Genomic DNA, 13,899 nt, shown 5'->3' with positions numbered 1-13,899 from the left:
GCAAATTCAATTATGATATATTTGATATACTTTAAGAACTATTATAAATGCCACAATGTACCACCCAGTACAACAATAAAAAATTTTAAAGTAACAATAAAAACGATGTTCATCTATTGGAGAAAATAGATACTTTACCTATGAAAATAGTTATTTGCAAAAACTATTCAGAAAGATTTGGTATATACTGTGAGAGAATTTAAAGTTGAGAAATATGAAAGGTACACTACAAAAGAGTGGGTTTGACTTGCATACTACCATTGTTATATACTTACTAAGATTCCTACGAATCTTAAAATACAGTAATATGGCTCTTTCAGGTTTTTGGATCATGAGTTCTTTTTGAGGGGATGGAGACTGTCTTGGGTAGGATTCACTAAAATGATTGTCCCCCTAATGCAGATTTGAAGTAGTTATGCTTTTCATGTGTGGGTATGAAAAAAGTTGTGTAGTATGAAAATAATATGGGTACAATTATGTTTTGTAGAATTTGATTAGAACATGGTCATGTAAGGGTACCCAGAAGATAATGGGAGCAGCATTTTGTTCCTCAAGATTACTTTATTACCACAGGACCCCGCTGGCATAGAGTTATCCCAAATTTTGTAGAAGAGTTATACATGTTGAATGCTGTGAATATAACTGATCATTATGGTTCCAAAGAAACCTTAGTTCATTTTTTAGTTAAAATGAGGCTTTAGTTTATTTTTTATTAAAGAAACAGGGTACATTTTAATGTCTTTAAATTTTATTCCCTAAAATATTTAATCTACAAGGTGTCTGATTTTTTTTCATATTGCAAATCATGGTTTTTTGTTATGATTTGCCTGAAGTTTGTCTCACCACTTTATTGAAAATAGTAGAAGAGTACATTAGTTTAATGGCTAAATAGTTTTATACTGTAAGCTTTTTAGAATAATAAAAACACATAAGCACTGTAAAAAATATGTAATTTTTTTTTTCATTTTTCTTTTATTATTCATATGTGCATACAAGGCTTGGTTCATTTCTCCCCCCTGCCCCCACCCCCTCCCTTACCACCCACTCCGCCCCCTCCCTCTCCCCCCCCCCCGCCTCAATACCCAGCAGAAACTATTTTGCCCTTATTTCTAATTTTGTTGTAGAGAGAGTATAAGCAATAATAGGAAGGAACAGGGTTTTTGCTGGTTGAGATAAGGATAGCTATACAGGGCATTGACTCACATTGATTTCCTGTGCGTGGGTGTTACAAAAATATGTAATTTAAAAATGGCATTATTTTAAAACTAAAGTTGAGAAGCTATACAGACATTTGAACTTGACTGCCTGATAACTATTCGGCATGGGAATTAATAGATCATCTATGATTAATGTAGTTGTAAAGATATGTCAGTTAGCCATAATATTATTTGGTAATCTGAGTTCAGAAAAATTAGCATTCTTACTTTTTGCTAAATAGGATCATGATTTTGAACATAAGCGTAGGTTTTAATACCTGTTGCATTATATGTGTGCTGAGGTGCAAATTATCTGATCTTCTTTGGAACTCAGCTTCTCATTTATAGAACTGGAGAGACTATCATTTTTTTACAGGATGAATTAAATGAGTTATTTATTAAAATGCTAATTGGCATAGTGTCTGGATTCATGTTAAGGTTTTCCATGTTATATTATTATGTACTTTTTTCATGTATTTATTTTATTTATTTTATCAATTTTTCATTTACTCACATGTATATACATTGCTTGGGTCCCCTCCCCTCTCCTTCGTTTCCGAGCAGAACCTGTTTCACCCTCTTGTTCTCCGGTTTTGTTGAAATGAAAACATAATAGATAATAAAAAAGATACAGTGTTTTTGTTAGTTTGAGATAATAATAGCTATACAGAGAAATTCCTAGTGTTGCTTCCATGAATATGTTTATTAAAACCCACTTTGATTCATCTCTGCCAGACCTCTTCACTGCTTCTTAGTCCCCTTCCCATAGTAGCCTGTACCAGTTAAAGATTACTGTATTTGCTCCTCTATAGTGAGCACATCAACCACATTTAAGTTTTAGTTTTCCTTCCCTTTAAATTTTATTCCCTAAAATATTTAATCTACAAGTGTCCAATTTTTTAAAAATCATGTTCTGATGCATTTAGGAAATGCCACATAATATCCTGAATCTCAAATGATTCACAAAAATTAAATATTTTGTGGAATACTGAGTTAAAAAGAAAAATAATTAAAAAGCAAACTCTTCTTTTCTTAATTACTTCACTCTAGACCAGAGATCAGAAACCTTTTATATAAGGGACCAGATTGTATTTTGAGCTTTGCAAGATGAGAGCCAAAATCCAGGATATTAAGCAGGTGCTTAGATAACAAGAACAAATCACTACAAATTGTACTGAGTTAATTCAAAATAAAATAGTAATTAAGTGTAATACTTTGTAATACTAGTCTACAAATAAGAAGAATAATATTTATTTTTACTTGCAAGTAAGTGTTTATATCATCAAATTGATTCCAAGTTTTGGTATGCAAATTTCATTTTTAGCTTGTGTACCATACAAAAATATAGGTAGATGAAATTTTACCACACGCTATAGTTTGTTGAACTCTGTTCTAGACCACAGAACTTTTTATTTGTATGATGCATATTGAAACGAATGCTTTAGGAAAATCACTCCTCTGTAACAAAGAGGCAGGGGATGATAGGGCAGATTGGTATGAAGCTCATATGGGAGATATTTCATTCTTCTAAAGAAATTATGGAGACCAAAGACCATCTTGAGGTATGAGATGGTAACCAGCAGTCACTAGAGAGGGCTGCAGGAAAATGCTGTCCTCAGGGTCAGTCAGGGATTAGTTATGGCAAAGAGGGGGGAAAAACCCATAAAGAAATTGAGTGTAGGGTGAAGTTAGTTGGTTGTGCAGTGCTGTTTTTAGAGAGCACAGTGAAAGTGTAAGGGACATTGAGTTGGTAAAGGGCCAGGAGGTTTGGAACATTATTCTAAGGATGAAGTCATGGCGTTAGATAAATTGTAAGTGGCAATAAATTTTACCATCTGAGGATGACTGATGCAAAATGGAGTAAGTGACCTGGGAGATTTCCTTGATACAGTTTGTCTGGGTAAGGTGATCAATAAGCTTAGTGGCAATAGAACTAGAGCAGCGATGGTATCCATCAAAGCTCTGTGTTCTTTAGTGGTGGCTGCAGTTTAAATGTATCCCCCTAAAAGCTTATTTTAAAACTGACTGTATGAGGTCACCATGTTGTGAGGTGGACCTACTGAGAGGCCTTGAGAGAGGGAGGAGTTGATTAGTACCCTAATCTGAGTACTGGGTTCCTCATTAAAGCGGAAGTTCAGTCCCATATTTTGCAATGGCAAGCAGATGAAAATTGCTAACTAAAACAGAAGACAACTTATAGTGGATTTAGAGACGTGTCCTGAACAATGCCCTATCCTGAGAATTCCAGTCCAAAGATTTTGGTCTTTCTATAATGTGGAATCATTGAACATTTTTTTTTAAATTGGAAAACATCAGAGTGAAAGCACTGAAAGATAGATTCTGATTTGTTGTATTGTATGGACACCAGTAAAAACTAAAAGGAGTGGTAGAAGTGAATAATTTATTGCAAATAACCAAACATAAATTACTAAGAACCAGAAATTACTATTTTAAACACCCATATATGTGTTCTGAAAGTTATTAAAGTACATTATGTTGGGTTATACCTATCTCATAAGTAATATATAATTTTTGTATCATTAGGTTCACTGTAATAGATTAACTCAGGCACAAGGGATACACCACTCTATGGAATATAATAGGGAGGAACAATACAGAGAAATATTCCAACTGCTTTTATTTTGGACCTCAAATTATGAATAAATTTAAATAATTCTTATACTCAGTTCATCATTGGGTCAATAAATTTAGGTTTATAAGAACATTAATCAGAACAAATAACTTATTTCTGGACATAGGAAATTAATTTCCAAGCCAAACTTTTCTTGGTTGTTTTACTGGTATCCAGTATTTTTGAAGAATATATAAAATTTGTTTAGATGTTTCTGCTTTGCAATAAAAAAAAAACTGTATTTCTTCATTTGTGGCCAAGGATGCCTTGAAATTGCATGAAGTAGAATACAGTCTAGGGAAAATGTTCATGGGAGATATCCAAGGCTGGTTCCACCTTCTGCATTTTTCAATTTGTTTTCTTATCAGCATGCCCATAAACTGGAAAGCATTAGGCACAAACCCACTGATAAGCATATGAGAATTTCTTCCAGTCTCTTTCAACCCTTCTTCATGGAAACTCCTTTTGAGAATTTTGAAATCTCCATGTGAAATAAAAATAGTTACAATACATATGTAAAAACAAATTATTCTAACCTGAGGGGCTACAGTACATATGTAGCATACATTTTGCTAATCTTTGGATTAATGAGTTGTGGCATGGCTAGCTGGGAAGAAGAGAGTTAATTCATCTCATTCCCAACATAAAAGAAGGTGACAGAATTTCTTTCCAGGAGAGAATAAAGATTAAATGGCTGCATGCAACTTCCTAATTAAGATTCTGGGAGTAGCTACAGAAATGGACTCAGGGTCACATCAACAGAAAATGAATTTGTTAAAATATATCAGAAAGCTCACAAAACCAATGAGAAGGATAGCATTCCATGACATGAAAATGAACAGGACCCATGAAGAGCTTGGCATTTTTGAACATAGGAAAGTGTTCAGTAAAATCTGATTAGGACACTGTGGCAGTTCTGTTGGGATGCTGTAGCTGGCAGTTACATCCATGCACATCATGCCTGTGCTTGCTGGAGCATTGAAGGTATGCAGGTGCTCTTGCCAATAGTTAATCAATTGTAACATTGTTCCTTCAACTTTCAGAGTCACTAGAGCGTTTCTGACGTAGGGATGTTTCATCTGACTTTTTGTCTTAATGATCAGATACCAGGCTTCCACCCATACTCTACCTCCCACTAATACTCAGATAATGCAAAGATCATCAAAAATCAGAAGGGAATTCACATGCTAAGTGAATAATTGAGAATACATAGAATAATAATAAGAGAAAATGTACACTTTGTAGATGATACAGAGAAATAAGAGGGTATACTTGTTAACTTACCATCTTCAAATGCTTATGCTTCTTTTTTCTTTTACCTAGATAAGAATATTTGATTCTTTTAAATTATGATTATATATTTTATGGTCAGTTACTGCTAGTGTAAAGTATTTTAAAAAATCAGACATCTATGTACAGATACACTGACCAATATCCACAACTTCATTTTACTTTATTTAAGCATATGGACCACTGTGAGAAATGTTAATAACATTCAATTTACAAATGAGGAAAGTGAAGGTCAGAGAGGCAAAGTGACTCCATTGCTCAAATACTGCAAAGAATCCTGACATAAACAGTATTATATTTCATATCTTTCTGATAGAAATTTGAGGGGCTGGTGCTGTGACCCAGTAGTAGAACACTTGCCTAGCATGTGGGAGGCCATATTTTGATTTCCAGCACTGAAAAATATAGGAATAAATAACCCCAAACCTTTTCTTCTATGGGGTCATGAAAAGGTCATTTTCAGATAACAAAGTTGTCATTGAATTCACTACTGAAAATCTTGCTTTTATTTTCTTTTCCATTTTGCATTCTACTGTCATCAACATATTAGGCAGTAATAGGACCTAAATTAATATCCTTTTCTACCTTATGCATACCAATTTGCCCATGCTTGTATTGGAAAGTCACATTAAATCATATCCTCTATTTTTTTTTGCTTTGTATTCCCCAAGATTATCATATTGACTTGTATATAGGAGCTGCGTAATACATGGTTTATAATGAAGTTCTAAAAGAGAGGAGATATGGCAAGAGATGGAGTGGTGGAGAGAAGAATATGGATAACAGAGACTAGAAAATACCATCATCATGTACAGACTTATAAGCCAGTATAAAAGGATTTTTAATATAGTAATAATGTTGAACATTTATTTATTTAGGCCAGTGAATATGTTTATTGACTTTTTAAATTATCTATTAATCGCATGGTCTTCTCTGAAGCCAAATTAGTTTTACAGATTAATGTAGCCAAGAGACAGTTTGGTATTCACAGATTGGAGTTGGTCTTTTTGCTAACTTTTATCTGGCATCCATTTGTCTCCTAATTAAGCATCGATAAAAGGTAAGACTTTCGGACTGTATAGTGATGAAAATTTATAATTATGAATTTAAGACAAAGGTATATTTTTTCACTTTTTAAAAAACATAATATTATGTAAAGGTTTTCAAAATTAAGAACTTTGAAATGGCTTCCTGATATGAATAATTACAAATGTCAAAGGATGAGAGTTCCCTGATAGTGATTCTATTTCTAGAATATCAGAGACTGATGCAAAGGTGACATGAGTGATTTGAATGCGTTGTTCTATATCCCAGAGATGTAAAATGAAAGCAGTACTTTATAACCAACAGAGAGATTTATTTAAGGCCAAAATGTCAGAGGTAATCAAACTATTTAACTTGTGCTCACAGCTTTACTTTGTGCTAAATACATGGACACATAATTTATCTTATAAAGTTGAGTGCTGCATTGTGACTTTCAGTCTAATATTGATCAAAATACTTTAAATGGGTTAAAGGTACTAATATAAAAATCTATATAATATACTTTCTTTGATGTAAATTTGCACATTTCAAATTATACAGAGCTGATCTTTGTGAACACTCCCATCCACATGGTGCCCAAAGCAGAAACAGAACATTGTTCACACTTCCAAACCCCTCATTTTGCTCTCTACTAGTCACTATTTCCCTCCAAAGGTAATCATTACCATCATTTCTTAAATCATTATTGGCTCTTATAAGCAGTACTACTATGAGCTTTTTCAATGTGTCTTATTTGTAGCACACACAGACATCCATCCACACACATTTTTGTTAGGTATATTCCTGGGAGTGCAGTTGCTGAATCATTCAGTTACATATATGTTCTGCTTTGTTAAAAACTATTGGTGAGATTTATACAATGTTATACCAATTTACCCTCCCTCCAGCAGTGAAAGGTTTGGTTGATTCATACCATTGGCAATACTGATTATTGACTCTCTTTTTCATTTTAACCATTTTAATTATAAACAAATATTTTGGGTTTGTTTACATATATTTTTATGTTATCAAAAGCATGTAATATAAAGTCTTTTTATTTACAAGTTTTTACTTCAAGACTTTGAAGAATAATTCCCCCAATTCTTCGTAGAATGAAATGTTACTTAGAGAAGAACATTTTTCTTCACTGTTCCAAGGTATCAGATCCATCAAGGGAATATGCCTTAAGTATTTCAATGAGTTTTATTTATTAAAAAGTTTAAATGCCTTGCTATAACTTATGTGCATGATAGATCAAGGTGGTTTATTTTCACATTTTTTTTCTTTGATACAAAAGTATATACATATGCACATAGTTATAATTTTTAATACTGTCATATGAGTCTTTCTAATTTTGAAAAATGATAGTATCTGTTGCTAATAGCATTATAAATCACTGTAGAATCTTCATGTGTCTCATTTATTTCTGAAATAATATTACATTGAATTCATTTTCACAACAAATAGTTTACTGTAACATACATTTTAATGAAATTAATAAGCTGAAATGATTGAGAATCAAAATATGTTCTTGTGGCATAAAAGGGCAAAAGTTCTACACACATTTTGGAAACAGGGTTGTACCATCAATTATAATAAGGCTGGAGTATAGTTCATGGAATAAAATCAAAAAGAACCCAAGTGCTAGATGCTTGAAAGTTCAAAGTTCTGTTAGTGCAAAGGAAAAAGCAAGAAATGTATCTGATTTTAAAGCATTCAACCAGGCTGAAAAAAGCTGCAATAATTGGCTCTGGAGGGTGATCCTTATTAGAATCCAAGTGAGAGGTATTAAGGCATTGGCTTCAGCCCCAACAACATTTTGAGCATAAGCATTTTAGACGTATGTTAAGAATAATGACTCCTTTTTGACTATTATCCTTTCTACTAAGCAGAATACTTGAATTATCCTTCTGTTAGCAGTCTCCCACTTCCACCATCCATTCTTTAATTGCCACCAATTATTTTCCTAAATATTTCCTGAAAGCTGATCAAATCATACACCTGCTCATAAACAACTTAAAATAGGCAATTACTGAAAAAATGTTTGGTACAGCATTAGAGATTCTCTATGGATTGGCACCAAGTTCACCTTTAGAGCAAGGAAAGGTTTACTGGTATTCTATATAACTCTTCACTGAATATTTCTACGGTTGTCAGGTTTTAGCTTTAACCCATTCTGGTCTGTTGCCTTGCACTCTATTCCCTGAAAAGGACATATGGAAATGTCTGGAGCCAGTTTTGGTTGCCATAACCATCTTGCACGTAGGAGTCAAGGATGCTACTAAGCATCTACCAGGCCCAAGACAGTCCTTAAAAAGAGCCTCTGGTACTGTCAGTCTGGCCAGTTTGAAATACTCTCTTGTACATTTGGAAAACACCCTTATTATCATTACTTTTAAATAAACACATAACATTGATATAACTCATGTAACAAATTACTTTCTATAGCACCCTCATCATTTTTATTGATACTGAAATTAATGTTGGTTAATACATTCACAAACATATAAACTTCTGTAATTTACATACAAATTAAACATGGAACTACTCATCAGGGAAATGCAAATCAAAATGAAAATGATGTGCATTATACATTTTCTCTCATTTGTGGAAACAAGGGAAATAAAACAAAAAAATACCAAGGTTTTGAAAGTAAAAGAAAGACTATTAGGGAGGGAGAAGTGGAAGGGAAAGAGGGGAGGGAGAAAGAGAGATAAAAAAGAGTAACAGAGGCAGTGAGTAAGATCAAAATACATTAAATGCATGTGTGGACATTAAATGTCATGATGCAACCCCTTAATATGTGCCATTCAATACAGACCAATAAGGACTGACAATGAGATATCATGTTGCGCTTCTCAGGATAGCTATTAGCAAGCAAAAGAGAAGTGTTGGTGAGGATGTAAAGAAATTGGTACACATACACATTGTTGGTAGGAATGACTTTGGTGAAGGTATTATGCAAAAGCAAATGTGAATTCCTCAAAATATTACAAAAAACTACCTTGCTATTTATTAACTCTACTTCTCAGTATTTAGCCAAAAGAATTGGGATCAGGATTTCAAGATGTTATTAGCACTCCTATGCTTGTTACAGCACTGTTTACAACAGCCAGCCTGTGGAAACAAGTTAAATTAATAGATACAGAGATAAAGAAAATGCTCACTGAACATGTAACGGAATACCATTGAGCTTTCATGCTCTTCCTCCCAGAAATAGCTGCCATCTGGGATAGTTTTTAAATTATATTTGTTTTCCCAGAAAGCAAGTCACATTGAAAGACAATCCAATCACTATTCAACTCCACTGTGAGGTCACAGACCCTCTGATACCATTACAAGGAAAAGAGGTTTTTAAATGATTCATAGTTTCTAATTTGACATCATGACAATCACTGAAATCAGTAAATGTGTAATAGATTTTGAGCAATATCTCAGCTGAAATACATTTCATATTCAGTTACATTTAATTTGTTACTCTTTTCCATTTAAACTGGCTAAAAGATTGTGAGAGTGTTGCTTTTACAAGTTGTTATTACTGATTGCATCAATAAGTGTAAGGTATTTGCATTGTGATTACTCTCAACCTCCAAAACGCAATGTCTTATAAGATCAAATGTTTACTTCTTAGCTAGGCATAGTGGCCCACAAGAGACAAATGCATGAGGATCATGAGTTCAAGTGCAGCCTGAAGTACATAGCTAGGGACTACCTCAAAAGAAAGTTGGTTTCTTCCTATATGTCTACAACAGTTTGGTTATAGGTGGGAAGGAAATCTGTCCATCATCCCTCCACCCAGCAATTCTGGATGCTAGGGGCCTTCTGCATCTGGAGCCTCCAGTCTGCTTGAGAAATGGTAAGCAGACTCCCTTCTTAGCCACAACCAACTTTTCATGGACATACTACAAGAAATGCTGGTGATGGTGGCAGGAGGAAAAGAGGAGGAAAATTGAAATTTGGCTTTGTATGGCTCCTGCCCATCAGTGACACATCCAGTCACTTGATAGTGATTAACAAGGACTTTCACAATGATCAGAATAATTTCTCAAAATGTTCATTCCATATTTCCTAACAGCATGATCCTACACATACTCCTACTGTTCCTTTCCCTTTGATGGATTTAACAATTGTAATTATTTTGTGGGTAGATTAAGAGCACTGATTTTGAAGAAAAATAGATACTTGGTATGTGGTATACATTTAATTGATCAAACAGGTATTTATTTATTTGTTATGCTGGATCATTGTTGTTTTGGTGGTTCACTGAAGGAACTGATTCATGGTGTCAAAATATTATGACAGTTTAATCAGTAGTGAGGATCAATATCACAAGGATTTGTCATTTTTCCAAGGATTTATAATTCCTGGTAATGCCATTTGGATCCTCTTTAACTTCATCAAAGTTCCCAAATAGTACAGAATACATGAAGCTGTTAAATACATATAGTCAACGTATTGGCTAGAGTTTGTGATTATTAGTTGAAAAAATACAGTTTAGTGAAAAATCTTAATAATTGAAATGATGTTGGATGTTAAATATATGGGTCATTTTTTGGCAGTACTTGGATTTGAACACAGAGTCTTACACTTGCTAAACAGATGTCCTACCACTTGAGTCAAGTCCCTATGCATTCTTTTCTTTAGTTGTGGTATATATAAGGTCACACATTTTTGCCTTGGGCCAGGCTTGAACTGTGATCTTTCTACCCATATCTTCCACCTAGCTGGTATTCTAGATATGCACCACCACACCCAGCTTATTTGTTCAGATTTGTCTTCTAATGTTTTGCCAAGCTGGCCTCAAACCATGAAGCCTCCACACCCAGCCGGTATTATGCAGGCGACCACTACTTTTTTTGTCTACTGGAAAAAATTATCTGGTGAATATTCTCCATTGTGGTTTTCAGTGGAGTGGCATTAATATTCTGGTCCCATATTGATTTTTTGTTTACTCTGGAGCAGATGTCAATTTCTTATGGTTTCTGAATACTGCCTGGTTTGTTGTTCAAATATAAATGTAATTACTGGTCAGTGGTGCTGGATAATTCATAAAACTTTTGAAGCTGTACAGGTTTTATTAATTATTTTTACTTAGAGCTTTTCCCTTTGAAAAGCTGAGTATATAGAACTTTTAATGAAGGCACCCCATTCCCAGTAACAAGCTTGAGTAGATTAGATGAAGATCATTTACAGACACACTCATAAGTCCTATTTAGAAAGTTCACATACCAAAACAGTCTTCCTCCAAGAAAGATTTTGTGCACCTTTGTGAAAAGTAAAAGAAGGTAGAATGCAAAAGATGTAAAGCTTAAGCTGTAGCTGGCTAAAAAAAGTTAGCATCAGACTGCAGAAGACATTAAATCCAACTTCTCCAACTCGTGTCAGGATACATTTGAGAATTCTGAAGCTTTTGTTTTGTAAGCCACATCCTTTCAACAATAATATTATTGTCGTATTTCCTAGTCTCAACTGAAAACATTCAAACTGACGGGAAAACTTCAAATATCCTTTGTTAATTCCACTCTTCCCACCTATCCTGTTCTTATTCCTTCTCCCACAACAGCTCCCTGCTACCACTGTTTGGCCACTACTCCAAGTACACATTTAAATAGCATAATGTATATGACCTTTAATTAGTTTGCAATAAGTTACACCTGAAATGAAATCATAATGGTTTCATCATGTTTTAGAGTGTGTAGCCTACAAAAAGCTTAGGATTTTAACCACACTAATGTGTGAAGTCAACCTTGATTTTAGTAAGAGCCACATGTGTCCTATATTCTATCATCACCATCTCATTGTTCTTCACAATAGGTCTATAAAGTATGTATGAGTCATAATATCTATATTTTATAAAGAAGAGAATTGAGATTTAGAAAGATCAAGAAAATTACCAAGGCCACTAGATTTTAAATTTAGGATACCTGATTCTGAAGCATCCTTCTTAAAAGATATCCTGCTTAAAAGATTCTTTTAAGCATCCTTCTGCATCCTCCTTTTTTTATCCACCAAAATTCTCATTTTTGGATTGGCATTATAACTTGTAATATAAAAGACATGTACTGGTGGAATGATTAGTTATACAAAACACTAAGTGATTTTGAAATTCCCAGAATCAGAAGGAGTGCTGTGAGTGAATATTTGTAGAAATATATTAGATATATGTACAAAAACAACACAGTGAAACCTACCAAAAACTGTTAGAAATGACTGAAGAGGAGAAAGGGTGATTATGAAAAAGTAGCATAGCTGTGGTGAATTTGATTAAAGGACATTATATATATGTTAAAAATATCACAATGAAACCCCTTTGTGTAATTAATTTGTGCTAAAAATACTGCATATTTCCAAAAAACCCAAACAGAATATCAATGCCATTTTCTAGATACTAAGACTGATTTTTTTCACTGTGCACATCAGTACTTAAACTGGGACTTCATAATTATTTCAACAATTGTTTTGGAAGCTCTTGTGTTTGTTCTGTTTGCGATCATGTTGCGAGTATACAGCATGCTAGACACATGTGAAATGAGCCATCTTCTACCTTAGCCCTTTGATCTAAAAAATATTTGTCTTTCCATATGGCTCTATGAAATATGTGTTTTTTTTTAAAGTTATAATACCACATGGATCAGCAATTTTAAACATTTGGTATTAAAGATGTTGTAAAGTGAATTACACATACTTTATCCTGAATTCTCTGTAGCAAAGACATATCCTTTTTTTTTCTAGTTTGTGATTTTTTTAAATTATTTTTCTTATTCATATGTGCATACAATGTTTGGGTCATTTCTCCCCCCTTCCCCTACTCCCTCCCTGTCCACCCACCCTGCCCCCTCCTTCGCTCCCTCACCCCCTCAATACCCGGCAGAAACTATTTTGCCTTATCTCTAATTTTGTTGAAGAGAGAGTATAAGCAATAATAAGAAGAAACAGGGGTTTTTGCTAGTTGAGATAGGATAGCTATACAGGGAGTTGACTCACATTGATTTCCTGTACATGTGTGTTAGCTTCTAGGTTAATTCTTCTTGATCTAACCTTTTCTCTAGTTCCTGGTCCCCTTCTCCTATTGGCCTCAGTTGCTTTCAAGGTATCTGCTTTAGTTTCTCTGCGTTGAGGGCAACAAATGCTATCTAGTTTTTTAGGTGTCTTACCTATCCTCATATCTCCCTTGTGCTCTTGCTTTTATCTTATGATCAAAGTCCAATCCCCTTGTTGTGTTTGCCCTTGATATAAAAGACATATCCTTTTGTGTGGGCACCTTTGCTCCTATTGTTGGGGCTACCTTTGATATTATTTTGGAAGACTCTAATATATTCAAATTAAATCTCTTCCACTCTCAGGCACAAGGTCATTATTATTTCCATGATACTTAAGAAGAAGTTGCTAGGAAATATTGATACATGGGAAGCTGTGTTTCACTTATTAGTTCAGAGGAAATTTATTATTGCTTATCATCAGTGAATTTATGAGTCAAAATTGAAAGAATCAGAGAGATTTTCTGAAGATTGTTTTATTGATTTCCAAATACATTTTTGTAAAACCAAGACCCAAAACCAAAGCTTTTCAAGCAGTCAGTTGGCTATTACAAAGATGACATCTAGTTTCAATTATCAGTTTCTCAAGTGTACAAAATACTATTCCAAAGCCTATCCAATTTTATGGTATGGGAGGGAAATTATTAAGTTGAGGAAATATTCTTGCTAAAAATACAGATTTGAAGGCATCAATACAAAATGCCCTGTAGTTTGCAAATGA

The 13,899-nt window shown here is 33.9% G+C and overlaps 1 protein-coding gene across 4 annotated transcripts in view; it reads left to right on the top strand.

Annotated features, from left to right (window-relative positions):
- Positions 1-13,899, top strand: part of Dpp10 (dipeptidyl peptidase like 10) — a 1,373,287-nt gene that overhangs the window by 1,251,407 nt on the left and 107,981 nt on the right. The window lies entirely within an intron of this gene.

Source organism: Castor canadensis, chromosome 4 (assembly GCF_047511655.1).
Source record: "Castor canadensis chromosome 4, mCasCan1.hap1v2, whole genome shotgun sequence".
NCBI lineage: Eukaryota > Metazoa > Chordata > Mammalia > Rodentia > Castoridae > Castor > Castor canadensis.
Note: the sequence above shows the minus strand (reverse complement) of the source record. Positions and strands in the feature narration are given on the sequence as shown.